Raw genomic sequence first — 15,541 nt, 5'->3', positions numbered from 1 at the left:
TTCCCCCTTGTAAATGTCCTGTTGCCAGAAGGGCAGTAGGACAGCGGCATGGGAGCCCTCTGGAACCCAGGACTGCCTAGCCCCAAGGTCTGCCCTGGGCGGACGGTGTGCTGGATAGGCTGGGGCAAAACTGTTCAGTACTCAGGAATCTTGCCAGCCAGCTGTTAATCACAGACATTATTTAAAATTAAACACACTTACAATTAAACAAATTGTGTGTGTGTGTGTGTATATATATATACACATATATATATATACACATATATATATACATATATATATATACACATATATATATACATATATATATATACACATATATATATACATATATATATATATTTTTTTTTTTGAAACGGAGTTTTGCTCTTGTTGCCCAGGCTGGAGTGCAATGGTGCAATCTCGGCTCACTGCAACCTCCGCCTTCCAGGTTCAAGTCATTCTCCTGCCTCAGCCTCCCAAGTAGCTGGAATTACAGGCGTGCACCACCACGCCCAGCTAATTTTGTATTTTTAGTAAAGACAGGGTTCCTCCATGTTGGTCAGGCTGGTCTCGAACTCCCGACCTCAGGTGATCCTCCTACCTGGGTCTCCTACCTCCAACCTCAGTCTCCTGAGAAACTGCAACCACAGACACACGACACCACGCCAGGGCAATTGTGTGTGTGTGTGTGTGTGTGTGTGTGTGTGTGTTTTTGGTAGAGACTGGCTTTCGCCATGTTGCCCAGGCTGGTCTTGAACTCCTGAGCTCAAGCAATCCACCCACCTCACCCTCCCTGTGCTGGGACTATAGGCGTGAGCCACCATGCCTAGCCACAAAGTACATTTTTAAAAGGTAATAAATACTCAAAACCCATCACTTCCTAAGTATTTGATAATTACCTATGGTCTTGAGCCACCAGAACCACCAACCCTCTGAGACAGCCAGCAACTCCCAGAAAAGAGAGCAGAGTGGGGTGAAAATGTGAGGGAAATATGAAATGGCATGCTGCCCTGCATCTCCCCAGTCAGGGACATCACAGTGGCTCGAAATAGGTCCTGGTAGAAGTATTTACACCACCTGAATAAGCAAATCAGAGCTGGGGTTGGGGGCAGGGAGATGAGCCCTTGTTACACCTGCCTGGCAGGGATGTGGAGATCAGGTGCTGGGGCTGCAGGTACAAGAGGAAGAGGCTGTCTTCCAGCAGACAGTAGAAAAATTGGGCCAGGCTTCCTCCATGAAATTATCTCATTTGACCCTTGACCAAACCCTGGACTGGGGACAGGCATAGGAGGCCGAGTCGGTATCAGGTGGAGAAGATGCAATCACACCTTATGTTACCTTCCAGTTTGGAGAACAGCCCCAGAAGCCTTTCAGGCTCTAGACCTCAAGATCCTTCTTACCTCTCCGCAGAATCGACTTCTTTCTCTGACAAGGAAGAAAGGCAAGGAGAGGAGGGAGGCTTTGCTAGTCTCTCCTGATACCTAGAAAATCTTTCTGGAGCCAAAGGGCTCTGAGTTGAGTTTGCAAGAGGGGAGGACAAAGAAGGGAGTGTGTGATGATTTCAAGCATAAAGGGGATGATGTGGGAGAATTTGGGAATTTTTTTAGGGAAGTGGCTGTTCAAGTAAACAACTCTATTGTCCAAGTAGAGAAAAGGCTGGGACTAGTCCATCAGTGAAGAGCACTTTTTGCCCATTATCTTCTGCCCATAAAGGATCCACTCTTGGAAGCGCCCCCTGGGGCCTTGGAACATGAAGATGGCTCCGATGCCCATAATTCTAGTGAGGCCTCTCCTTGACTGGGACGCAAGGAGCTGAAATTCATTATGTGAATGAGTGAGAGATGGGTGTTTACACTCTGTAAATGAAAGGGAGTGTATGTGTATGGGAGGAATGTGTGTGAGAGAGGGAGTTCAAGTTTACAAAGGCCCTGTGTGTTTGAGCGTTCAAAGAGGGCCTATAATTAAAGAGAAACGCAGACAACCAACAGCAAGGATAAGTCATTTATTTGGGGCAAGCAATTGTTTTACTACACCCAGCAGTTTTAATGGTGGATTGCAAGGTTTCCAACGACATTTTACTTTCATTCTGACCCATGGATTTTGGCAAGGGCTGCAGCATGTCAGTCAAGATGGCAGGCCTGGAGAGAGGAAGCCCCTCCTCACCTATTGCTCCTCCTGCCCCAATCACAGCCCAGCTGTTCTCACCCCTGAGCACAGAAACTGGCCATGTGGATTTGTTCAAAGGCATGAGCATGTATTGCAGGCTTAGTATGTGCTAAAACATTGCACCAAGAGTTATATGTGCATTCTCGTATTTAATGCTTGACTGTCCCCTCTTGGAAGTCTGTGGTTCCATCCAATCACTTTTGCCAGGGAATTGAGGATCTAGGGATATGTTGAGCACTTGAGTAGAGGTGAGACTCAGGATTGGCACTCCACTTCTATCACTGATCTGATTCTCTGACTCATCTGTCAAAAGAGAAGTGGTTATCCTAGCTCAGAGGTCTTCAGCCAGAGGACTGCATCCGAAATCTGTGGTCTAGATAATATCTAAGATAACAACCAGGTCAAATATTACAGGACTGATTGAGGCCTGTGGAAGGGAACATAGCACAGTGGTTAAGAGCCCATGGTCAGAGGGCCTTGTGTGCATGCCTCCAACAGATCTTAGCTGTGCAGTCTTGGGGTCAATTGCTCTACCTCCCTAAGCCTCACTTTTCTCATTATTAAAATGGGGATATGAATTCTACCCACCTCCTGGACTAAATGAGTTAATATTATACTTCCAAAGTGTTTGGCAATGGTTGGTATATTTTAAAAGTACCTTAAATATTATCTAATAGTACTGCTAATATTCTTATGTGCTATTATTATTACTACTCCTAGCGCTACCAGTCTCTACTAGCCCCCCAAGCTGACTGCTGTCATCACCTTCTCAAGTTTTCTGGGGCATGTCCTCTCCCGGTTCTGCTCGGGAATTTCCACACTGGCTCCAAGTCCCACTTCCATAGTAGGACTCCACAACTGGCATGGAGTTCTCACTTCTCCTGCCCTCTGTGATCTTAAGATCCTCAGGAAATAAAAAGCAACTGGCTGTCAAGGTATGAAAATGAAAAGAAAAAAAAAAGCAGCTCTTCCCCCAGAGAACGACTGGGGGCCTGGCCCATCTGTCAGATCTAAGACCCCCAACTTGGCCTTTCTGTCCGTCACCAGCTAGGCTGGCCTCTTCACAGCCTCCAGGTCTCAGCCCAAGTACAGACCCCTTCTTCATCTGAAAGCCTTCATCTGAAAGCCTGGCCCTAGCTAAATTCATTAGCTTGAGTGCTCCTGATCAGAAGTTGTTCTTCCAGCATGCATATTTATGTGAGCCTTTCCTCCCATACAGAATGCCCTCTCAGCCTCATCCATGCCTGTCTATATAACCCTCACCTCCAATAGGAAGCCCCTTGATTTAACTCACACGGCTCTGGTTGCTCTTTTGTTGTTAGTTCCTCTGGCATATACGCATTCCATTTCCAGCATAGGCAGAGTCCATTTGAACTTGCTTGCCCTTTGCTAATTGTGTGTTCATCCCTTTTCCCGAGACTGGGCTGCAGCCACACTTGCCTGGAAACTCATCAAAAGCAGGGCTTCCTTACCTATTATACCAGTCTCCACGACAGTCCCCAGAGGAAGTGTTAACTTCCTGGTCAAGCCAGCTGGATGCAGCAGGTTCCAGGCAGAAGATCAGCCCAAAAAGGTAACTCACTGAGGCCAGAAGGAGGCAGCCACAAGGATTAGGTTTGGATTCACTTCTTTTTTTTTTTTTTTTTTTTTTTTTTGAGATGGAGTCTTGCTCTGTGACCCAGGCTAGAGTGCAGTGGCGCGATCTCGGCTCACTGCAACCTCCGCCTCCCAGGTTCAAGCGATTCTTCTGCCTCAGCCTCTCAAGTAGCTGGGATTACAGGTGCCCATCACCATGCCCATCTAATTTTTGTATTTTTAGTAGAGACGGGGTTTTACCATCTTGGCCAGGCAGGTCTCGAACTCCTAACCTTGTGATCCACCCACCTTGGCGTCCCAAAGTGCTGGGATTACAGGCGTGAGCCATCATGCCCGGTGGATTTCACTTCTTCCAGATCCTGATTATCCACCATCGTCTGGACCAAGGATCACTTCTGCCTACCTGTGAAATTGGGCATCCTGGAGGCTCTCTTCGGGAGAAAATAATTAAGGAGAAAAACGGGGTGGAGGGACAAGCACTATGATCTAGGCAAGATTTTACTGGGCAGAGAAATGACTTAGCAGAGTCTCCCAATTCTCCTGACTAGCTATTCTAAATCATTGGCCTACCATGTTAGGACTTAAATCGGGTTTTACACAGCAGCATGAAAACAGATGTACAAATTTATCATGTTTTGAGCTTTAGGACTTAATCATTCTTTACCAAAGATCCCTAAAAATCCCAGATGTGTTTAATCTGCTCCTCTTGGAATCTGTGCCACAGAGGTGGGCAAAGCAGGCAAAGTATAGAAAGGCACAGGCTTCAGGAAGCCCCCTGGAAGGCCCAGTGAGTGTTAAATGACTGAGCTGCCATCATCCACTGGCTCCCACAACTGCTGGAGCTCTTGGCTGGTCTTCTCCCAGATGCAGAGACGGCTGAAGCAGCTGGAGATTCATCTAAGGCCCCATGAATTATAGCCCTGGCCTGGGTTCATTCTTCATTACTCAGAGGAAATATTTAACTCTGTTTTTTCCCTCTCAGCCACCCACTCTGTTTTTGACTCTGGGGCTAAGCGTTTAAGTAGGAGTCTCTCTGGTGCTAACTCCTGTATTTGTTCTCTTGGATGCTAGGAAATTAGAGCAAAGAGTCTTGATTTGGCTTGGACAAACTCAACAAACAATAGTTCCAGGCTGCCTCCTTTCACCCTGAATCCCCCTGAGGCCGTCTTAAATAACAGCCACCGCCCCCCCTCAAATCTCAGGCTCCCTGATTCAGTCATTTATTGTATCGATTTACACACACGCCCCAGTGCAAATTACTCGGGAACTCTTGGCTATTCTGTGTATAGCTGCACCTTTAGCCTTTAGGCTGGTTGAAGGAGAATGCCTAAAATGCAGATGAGATGGATGCTAAATCCTCAACTCCTGTCTAGGGATTTAGAAAGCAATTAGTTTTTCCTGCCAAAAAGCTTCTATCTCCTCTACTCTTCCTAGTATGCCCCTTTTCCCACCACCATCAACAAAGAGTAGCTTCAAGATTGAGCCTGACCTTGAGCCTCAGGCCCCCGCCCCATCTCCAGCAAAGGACCACCTCCAGGCTCCTGCATGCCAGACGAGGTCCCAATACGAAATTCATTGCTCTCCCAGGTAGCATGGTTTCTTCCATTAGCTCATCCTCCCTCCTAATAAAAATACTTGACATATACAAAATACCCTATGATTGGTAAATAAGTTGATATCTATTATCATTCCATCCTTACAAAACTACTTGCAGAGGGGAGCGATGGGACAGGAGTTATTAACATCTCCTTTTTGAGTAAGAAGAACTAAGACTCAGAGTTTGAGTGACTCGACAAAGATCACCTCATCACTGAGCAGCAGATGTATGACTGAAACACTCCTCCCCTGTTAAATTCCAGCCCTGTTGACTCCTCTGACCTCAGCTGCCTTTCTTCTGGTAAGACCATCCTTTTTCCATTTTCATCTTCCCATTCTGACTCATACCATGGGTGCACCCCAGTATCATACACTTCCAGCCACACTCAGCTCTTCCCCATTTTCCTCCCATACACATACTCCTCACACTCCTCGAACACATGCTCACAAGCTAGTTGAAATAGAATTCATGAGAATCCAATGAGTTGCCTTTAAGCTGAGCCTACTGTGGGTCAACAGTTAGCTTAATGGCCCTAAAGTGACTTGGCCCACTGTCTTTGGAGCATCAACAAGAAGCCACAGAAAACACCAATGGAGCATTTTTCCCACTGCATTCATTTTTGCTTTGCTGCCTGTGCACTAGGGCATGGATATGGTTTGGATCTGTGTCCCCACCCAAATCTCACGTCAAATTGTAATTCCCAATGTTGCAGGTGGGGCCTGGCAGGAGGTGATTGAACCATGCGGGCGGATTTCCCAGGTGATGCTGATCTTGTGATAGTGAGTGAGTTCCTGGGAGATCTGGTTGTTTAAAAGTGCCTGGCACCTCCCTCTTCTCTCTCTCTTGCTCCTGCTCTGGCCACATGATGTATGTGCTTCCCTTTCACATTCCACCATGAGTGTAAGTTTTCTGAGGCCTCCCCAGAAGCGAAGCAGATGCCAGCATCATACTTCCTGTATGTTCTGTGGAGCCATGAGCCAATTAAACCTCTTTTTCTTTATAAATTACCCAGTCTCAGGTATTTCTTTATAGCAATGAGAGAACAGACGAATACAGACACTAAAGGAACTCAACTCACTGGATATCAACATAGATCACATGGGCTCTAATGCAGCAATCCTTAACCATCTGGGGCCTTGGAGAATGCCATAAACATTGTGAAACCTCATCCCTGACAAACATCCAGGCACATGTACATATGAAATTCTGCCCACAATTTTGGGAGATTTGCAGCCTCTCGGAATTTTGTTCTTTAACTCCTAGAGGCTTAGAAAGACCTGCCCATCAACAAAAGCCAAAATTGACAAATGGGATCTAATTAAACTAAAGAGCTTCTACACAGCAAAAGAAACTACCATCAGAGTGAACAGGCAACCTACAGAATGGGAGAAAATTTTTGCAATCTACTCATCTGACAAAGGGCTAATATCCAGAACCTACAAAGAACTCAAACAAATTTACGAGAAAAAAACAAACAACCCCATCAGAAAGTGGGCAAAGGATATGAACAGACATTTCTCCAAAGAAGACATGCATACATGAAAAACAGACACATGAAAAAATGCTCGTCATCACTCGCCATCAGAGAAATGCAAATCAAAACCACAATGAGATACCATCTCACACCAGTTAGAACGGCAATCATTAAAATGTCAGGAAACAACAGGTGCTGGAGAGGATGTGGAGAAATAGGAACACTTTTTCACTGTTGGTGGGATTGTAAACTGGTTCAACCATTGTGGAAAACAGTATGGCAATTCCTCAAGGATCTAGAACTAGAAATACCATATGACCCAGCCATCACATTACTGGGTATATACCCAAAGGATTATAAATCATGCTGCTATAAAGACACATGCACACGTATGTTTATTGTGGCACTATTCACAATAGCAAAGACTTGGAATCAACCCAAATGTCCATCAGTGACAGACTGGATTAAGAAAATGTGGCACATATACATCATGGAATACTATGCAGCCATAAAAAAGGATGAGTTCATGTCCTTTGTAGGGACATGGATGCAGCTGGAAACCATCATTCTCAGCAAACTATCACAAGAACAGAAACCAAACACCGCATGTTCTCACTCATAGGTGGGAACTGAACAATGAGATCACTTGGACTCCGGAAGGGGAACATCACACACCGGGGCCTATTATGGGAAGGGGGGAGGGGGGAGGGATTGCACTGGGAGTTATACCTGATGTAAATGACGAGTCGATGGGTGCTGACGAGTTGATGGGTGCAGCACACCAACATGGCACAAGTATACATATGTAACAAATCTGCACGTTGGACACATGTACCCTAGAACTTAAAGTATAATATAAAAAAGAAAGAAAGAAAGACCTGCCCATGCCCAAAGAGGAGGAAAAGTTTATTCTCCCACTAGAAGTAAGCTGTGAAAATACCTGAAAATGAGAAAGACCATGCCAGGACCTGAGCCTAACATACCAGCCCTTATATGACTGAGAGGTCAAGAGCAAGGATCAGTCTAACTCACTGCCAGAATTGCAGGTCAGCAAACCAGGGCCCAGTCCCAGCCCTATTTGCTTTATTTTGGGATGCTGGTTAAATGCTTCCTGGAGTTTTGAATCCCCTACTTACAGAAGAGAAAGAATAGTCTCATTATCATTAGTAATGACACATCAAGCCCACAGAGTGAATAACATTATTTAGGACTCTTGTAATCAGAAAGTATGATACAGTTCCTATTGCAGGAGCCTGCAATTTATTGATTTGTTCCGCCAAGAAAAACTGAGGGGAGCTGCAGACTCTTACTTTCTTCATCTAGGTGAATTTAGGGGGTAGGCAAGTAGCCTGTGGAAACCCAGAGGCAGCAGCCCCTTGTGGTTTACACCTTACTGTCAATTCTCTCCCCCAGCACGCCCCTCTCCCCTGTACCCTCTCCAGTCCCTGTCTGGCCTCCCTGATGCCATGCTTTCTGCTGCTCTCTCTAATTCTTCTCATGCATCCTCACTCCCATCTCTCAAAATTTGCTACCAGTGTCTTCATTTATCCTAAGGTGAAAGAAGCTGATAAAAAGTGCATGCACAGCAATGGATTTTGTGTACTCACCCTGCTCTCATCCACCAGTCTTCTTTCTGAGCCCAACAGAGCCAGGATGGGAGAACTTCCATTTAGCAAGCTCTCAACCTCAAATGTTTCATCTGGCATCTCATTTAGAAATGTTGTGTGGGGCCGGGTGCGGTGGCTAACGCCTGTAATCCCAACACTTTGGGAGGCTGAGGCAGGCAGATCACAAGGTCAGGAGATCGAGACCATCCTGGCTAACACGGTGAAACCCTGTGTCTACTAAAAATACAAAAAATTAGCCAGACGTGGTGATGGGCACCTGTAGTCCCAGCTACTCAAGAGGCTGAGGCAGGAAAATGGCATGAACCTGGGAGGCGGAGCTTGCAGTGAGCCGAGATCGCGCCACTGCACTCCAGCCTGGGCGACAGAGCGAGACTCCATCTCAAAAAAAAAAAAAAATGTTGTGTGGAACGCTTAGCTCATCTGGCCCTCTCTTTTACTAATGGTCAATGCACATCATCTCACTTCAGATGGAATGTGTTTCACTCTAGAAGTGGGAGGTGAGTAGGCAATGGGAGTGAGCATCACGGACAGTCAACGAGACAGCATGGGCCTAAGAGGCAGGTACAATTTACAACTGAGCCTCCAGGAACCTGATATGCACGAAGCTTATAGATGTGAGTTTTCTCTGATCCTCAAGGACATTGGAAATTAAAGGGCAGACAACTCTGGTATTTAACTAAAGAAGAACATAAAACTAGTGTTTGAGCCTGGCCAGTCATAGAAGAAAAGCTGCTTCCGGCTGCCCTGGCTCAGGCCCACCTCCCACCTGCACACAGTTCCCAGAGCAGAGCCTGAGGCGCCCAGCAGACCCTACTGTTCTCCCATCATGGGTTCCCCAGTGCTCCACTGAGGAAACAGATATTGTCTCCTCCATAAAGGCCTTCCACATCATGCTTCCCCTCACTCTCTCCTCTCTGCACCTCTGTGCAGCCTCTCTTGTCATCGTTGAGAGCCAAGAGGTGATAGGATCCAGTAATGTCACTTCTTAGCCAAGCTGGCAAGAGCGGCCCAGCAACTTGCCCAATGCTTTCAAGCTGTGGTTGGTGAGACTCCAAAAGTCAAGTTACTCCAAGTGAAGATTCCACCCTCCCTCTCCTTTTTCTCCCTGAACTAGCCAGGAACCTCCTCCTCCACATCGGCACCTCCCACCTTGACATTTTGAATCAGCCAACAGGCCACCTGGAAGACACTTGACCACAGAACCCAACTGGGTAAAAGTCACTGCAATCAGCAAAGGAAAACCAGGAGTGCTTCCTGCTTCTGGAAAGGCCCCAGCTGTGGAGGGAGAGGAGACAGCAAGAAGGGTAACTGACAGGCAGATGTCATCTGTGCTCTAGGAAATGTGGAAAAGAAGAGAAATGGAGGAACGGGGGAAAATTCTGTTTCAGGCTAGGTAAGGACCCTCTGGATATCAAGGTGGCAATACATACGTGTGATGAAGCTCAGGCAGTGATGGGGGCCAGAAAGGCAGATTTGGGAGTCAAGTGCAGTCGTGTGCAGTTGAAGTGGAAGTGAAAGCACATTGCTCGGCCGGATGTGGTGACTCACCCCTATAATCCCAGCACTTTGGGAGGCCAAGGCAGGTGGATCACTTGAGGTCAGGGATCCAAGACCAGCCTGGCCAACATGCTGAAACCCTGTAGCTACTAAAAATATAAAATTTAGCTTTTTATATTTTTATAAAATATAAAAGGTCGTGGTGGCACAGACCTGTAGTCCCAGTTACTCGGGAAGCTGAGGCAGGAGAACTGCTTGAACTCGGGAGGCAGAGGTTGCAGTGAGTCAAGATCACACCACTGCACTTCAGCCTGGCGACGGAGCGAGACTCCGTCAAAAAAAAGAAAGAAAAAGAAGGAAGGAAGGAAGGAAGGAAGGAGGGAGGGAGGGAGGGAGGGAAGAAAGAAAGAAAAAAGAAGGAAGGAAGGAAGGAAGGAAAGAAAGAAAGAGAAAAAAAGAAAGAAAGAAAGAAAGAAAAGAAAGAGAGGGGAAGGGAGTAAGGAAGGAAGGGAGGGAAGAAAGAAAGAAAAAAGGAAGGAAGGAAGGAAAGAAAGAAAGAAAAAAGAAAGAGAGAGGGGAAGGGAAGGGAGTAAGGAAGGAAGGGAGGGAAGAAAGAAAGAATAAAAGGAAGGAAGGAAGGAAAGAAAGAAAGAAAGAGAGAGAAAGAAAGAAAGAGAAAGAAAAGAAAGAAAGAAAGGCAGGCACATAGCTGTATGAATATTTGTGAAATTTGGGATTGTCTTTGTTTTCCTCTTTCAAAATTGTACCCAGACTTCTTCCTCCACCCCACACACACCCAAAGCAATGCACATATTCCACCTACACCTCTTCTCCGCTGTTTTCCCAGCTAGGCCAATGGAATCTCTCTTCACCTCAGGCCTCCACTAGGCAGACTCATCTCTCTCTCCGTGGCCCCCGCGCTCCTCCCTGCCGCCACTTCTTAACTCAGGCTCCCGCCATCTCCTGAAGTCATGTCCTGACAGGTCTCCATTATCCAATCTCTCCACTAATGCAATCCTCACTCTACATAATTGCTAGAGCTGTCTTTCCAAAGACAAATACAGTCATGTCACTTCCCTGAGTACAAGGCTTCAAAGAATCTGCATTGCCCTCTGGGAGAAAGCCCAAAGTCCCCAGGGTGATGAATACACCCCTTCCCATACTGGCCCTGCTCACTGTTCCAGCTCCAAGTCCTGCCATGCCTCAGCGGCCCCTTACACTGCAGACTCAGGGAACTCCTCACTTTCTCAAACATGGCAGACTCTTTAATGTCTTCGTGTGTGTTTGTGTGTGTCTGTGTGTGTGTGTCTGTGTGTGTGTGTGTATTTCCTCCCTCCAATGCCTGGTGAACTCCTACTCATTCATTAAAGTCCAACAAAAATGTCACTCAAATGGAATCCTTCCCAACCTGCTGCCTGCCCATCAAAACACAACTATCACTACTTTCTCTGGGTTTTCATAATGTATTACTTCCAACAATAGATGTCTACTGAACTACTACTCTGTGTACCACGTTTTGCGGCCATAGCTTTATTCTTGTGCTTGCAGCATTACATTATATTTATTTGGCTATTTAACTTTTTCTTTCGCCAGACAGGGAGCTGTCTTGATGAAAGAGGTGATCAGAACACGGGAACTACCTTTTGCATTTCTTTGCCTCTGGTGTGTAGCACCATTTGTGGCATAGAGTAGGTTAATGGAATTACTTACTGAAAGTGAAGATACAGGGAATGGGGAGCTGGAAAGAAGAAAATCTGGTAAAGTCCAAGGAGAAGAGTAGGATGGGAGCCCAGAGATGGGAGCAAAAGAGGAAAAATGAGAAAGAGGAGAAACAGAAAGGTGTACCACTTCTCCCAGCACCACCAAAATGCGTGTGTGTGCACGTGTGTGTAGGCGGGTGGGCAGGTTTGGATGTGAGTTGGTGTCCACACACACACACGAGGCAAGCTGTGAAAAAAAAGCTTTCAACATTTGAAGCTTCAATGCTAATTAAAATGCTTTCCATGTAAGTGCACAAGGCAACATCTATCCCCACCCTCTCCCTCTTCCTCTCCCATCACGTGGCTGCTCTAAACCTCACTCTCTTCCTAAGTCCTCAGGCCTTCTTACTTTCAACATCATCTTTTGAGGGAATCAGAAGATACCTTCACATGCTTAAATAGTTTTACACAGGGTAAAACACTCCTTTGTAAGTCACTAAATATGGCTAAATTATAGACATTTTGAATTCCTCCAGAATAGAAGGCTGTTTTCGTGAAGAAAGAAAAACCAAACATCCCAAAAGAGAGCAGTCTGAATGAAGATAACATGGTCCACTGGGTTAGGGAGGATGCTGAACTGTATCAGCACGTCCCACCCCGCTCCATGGACCCAGACTGAACTGTCAGCCCTGCCTCCAGACAACCCCAGGACTTGGTCATGTCGTGCCCAGATCCTGCTCTTCAGGAGACAGTGGCATTCAGTGTGACATAAAGAGAACAGTACATTCTGCCCCTGAATCTCCTGCCAACCAGCTGTGTGACTTTGGTCAAATGACATTTGACCAAATAGGTCTCAGTTTCCCCATCAGAAAAGAAAGAGGTTAGAGACAGGGATCTCCTAAGTTCCATTCCCTTCTACTGTCTATGTCTCTCTTTAAAGTTCTCCAATGCCAATGAGCATGAGGAGACTCCAGACAGAGCGGCCTGCCAGAGAGAATGTTCTGACAAAAGGAAAGAACTCCTATAACCTCAGGAAGCGGGATCAACAGCTGCACAATTTGCACTGGGCGTAGATATCTAAAAGTCAAAACAAAAACAAAACTCTGTGTTTCTTACCCAGAATCCAAATAATCCTCCATTGCTCAAGACTATTTGAAAATTAGGCCCAGCAAGGTGGCATGTGCCTGTAGTCCCAGCTACTCCCAGTGTCTGTAGGCTGAGGCAGGAGGATCACTTGAGCCCAGGAAGTCAAGACCAGCCAGAGCAACACAGCAAGATCTTTTCTTTAAATCAAGAAAAAATTTTAATATTTTTTTAAATTTTAAAGAATATTTTTAAATTAGAAGGGATGGGTCCTTCAAGGTCCTATAACCTCCTGCCCAGTCCAGGAATTCTCTTTTATCACCGTGCAGGCGCTCGTGTCATTGCTTAAACACTTCCAGGAATGGGAAATACCTCCCTGTGCAAAGTTCTGCAGCCATGCAAGCAGGGACGGGTAGCATAGTTACTTTGGGGCCCTGGCATGTGTCACTGGCCCCCATATTGCTCCCTCATGCTAGAGCCACAGTGTCTGAAATTCTACTATTAGTCGTTTATTTATTTTGCTTCCCTTTCCTCGGGTCTCTTAAAATTCAAACTTTTCTAGTAGTATTTGCTATCAAAACAAAGTGTTCATGGCTTATTGGCTCCCCCCTGTTCATGAGAACAGAAGGTCAGAGGAGAGCCCTAGGTGATTTTAAAACAAGAGACCCTGAGGATGAGGGGAAAGGTGACAAGATACATTTTAAATATTTTACCACTATTCCGCCAGACCAGATGGGAATATATATGATGAGGATAGGATGATGACAGAAAAAAATAAACATGCCTACTGCCTGCCAAGTAGGCTTCTCAGCACTTCAACTCTAAAGCATTGTAAGCACATTTATAAGAACTGGGTAGTTTTTCCAAGTCCCTCGTAAAAGGGACTTGTTACAATGGGACTTATATTGGGACTTGTTACAATGACTTTCAATAAGCAGCCTATCTGCTCGGAGAAATCACCCCGGATCCTGAAGATCCTGGCTCCTTTCCTGCATTTCTCTTTTCTTTCCTTCTGAAACAAAGATAAATGGGTGTAGTTTTGCAAGTTTGCATAATACATTTACACATATTACATATATATATATATAAGCTCAGAAGCGGTGAAGTAGCTAGTGAGATCCATTGTTGAGGGAGTTTTCAGACCCTCTTCTTATAGGACTTACAAAAGGTAAATATGCCAAGACTCCCACCTGGTGGTTAGAATCAATAGTGAAGATTTGGGAGAAATGTACGTTTGCATGAATTAATTAGGGTGTACAGAAACCAAGCAGGCCTTATGATTAAGGTGGTCCCCGGCCCTGGAGTCATCTCAGCTTTGTCAGCTCTCCTAGCCTGTGAAATAATTAGAGACACGGGTGTCATGAAGAGCAGAAATCAAAGTGAAGAAAGAAGAACAGGAAGGAAAGACGCACGACTCACGGTAAACAAAGGAACAGGACAGCGCCTCCTTCAACTGGCTCCGGTGATTGGCTATGAGAAATTGCTGTGTGCTTAGATTTTTTGAACAATGTTGAAGGACTGTTATTCTATACTGGCATGACACGGTAGTGATGCCTAATTTTTTAGAAAGTTGCGAGACAGAGACCGAGCGAGCGAGCGAGCGACAGAAAGTTCCAACAGTGCCACCTTCTGGCCATAATGTGGTGAGACAGGCACGACCTATGTCTCGGTTCTCACGGTGGCAATTGTTACTGCATATAATATTAAAATGTGCAAGTAACTCTTACTGGCCAGGTACTATAGTAACCACAGATTATAATCATGGACGCATCACACATGGAATCTTAGGCAACCTTTTACGAGTGTCTTGCTAGACTCCTCCACAAGACTGTATCTTGGGAGAACAGGGACCATCTCTTCTGCAACTTTGGGAACCCAGTACTTGGCAGTTAGTCACTAAAAATACAAATGGCAGGAACAGAAAGGATTGTTTGTGAATTTGTTTCTCGGTGTATTAAAATCAATTAAAATCTAATTAGCAAGCAAGACAATGTCAATATTGCAGTAGAGTTTCTGCTAGATCTGGTTTTCCCTGATACAGATCACAGAATCGGGAGCATGTCCATTGAGGCTGTGAACACCAGATGATGGCAGGAAAAATAATCAGAGTAGCTAGCACTTTACAGGAGACTGAACTTAAAGTGGCCTCAGGGATATGATTTAATGATTTCCAGCCAGGCATGGTGGCTGACTCACATCTGTAATTCTAGCACTTTGGGAGGCCGAGGGCAGGAGTTCAAGACCAGCCTGGTCAACATGGTGAAACTCCATCTCAACTAAAATTACAAAAATTAGCCAGGCATAGTGGTGGGCGCCTATAATCCCAGCTACTCAGGAGGCTGAGGCAGGAGAACTGCTTGAACCTGGGAGGCGGAGATTGCAGTGAGCCAAGACCATGCCACTGTACTCCAGCCTCGGTGACAGAGTGAGACTCTGTCTCAAAAAAAAGAAAAAAATTATAAATACTGAAAAACTTTAAAGTTTCCAAAAAGAGAGACTATCTAGGACTAAGGAAGAATTAAGCGCACAGAAACGCTTCCATACATGCAGGTGGCAATCACAGAAACCTGAATGCCAAAGGGAATACAAGGCAACTGTCAGCACAAAAGTGATGCCAAGAATCAGACATTGCCTGCCTGGGACGTGTGCTCAGTGATATGATGGATGAGGACAAGGAAATCCTTTATTACAGGCAATGTGGAGTCACAGCCATTGCACAATAGCCAAACTTACAGAAAATTGACATGAATTGTAGCAAAAATGGTATTACTTGATTTAGAAAGAAAGAACTGTTTTTATTTAAGTGCTAGCACAGGCT

The 15,541-nt window shown here is 45.6% G+C and overlaps 1 long non-coding RNA gene across 2 annotated transcripts in view; it reads right to left on the bottom strand.

The window, feature by feature from the left end:
* Positions 1 to 1,968: 1,968 nt before the first annotated feature.
* LOC117081226 overlaps positions 1,969 to 15,541 on the bottom strand; it is a 27,592-nt gene continuing 14,019 nt past the window's right edge. Inside the window, exons 1-2 of one of the 2 annotated variants that reach the window (XR_004436136.1) lie at positions 2,914 to 3,770; positions 1,969 to 2,451 (exon numbers count right to left, since the gene is read on the bottom strand). This is a non-coding gene — a long non-coding RNA (uncharacterized LOC117081226). Of the gene's footprint in view, positions 2,452 to 2,913; positions 3,771 to 15,541 lie in introns of those variants that run through there. The other variant, XR_004436137.1, reaches the window with a different exon arrangement.

Source organism: Trachypithecus francoisi, unplaced genomic scaffold (genome assembly GCF_009764315.1).
Source record: "Trachypithecus francoisi isolate TF-2019V2 unplaced genomic scaffold, Tfra_2.0 Lachesis_group8, whole genome shotgun sequence".
NCBI classification, from domain to species: domain Eukaryota; kingdom Metazoa; phylum Chordata; class Mammalia; order Primates; family Cercopithecidae; genus Trachypithecus; species Trachypithecus francoisi.
Note: the sequence above shows the minus strand (reverse complement) of the source record. Positions and strands in the feature narration are given on the sequence as shown.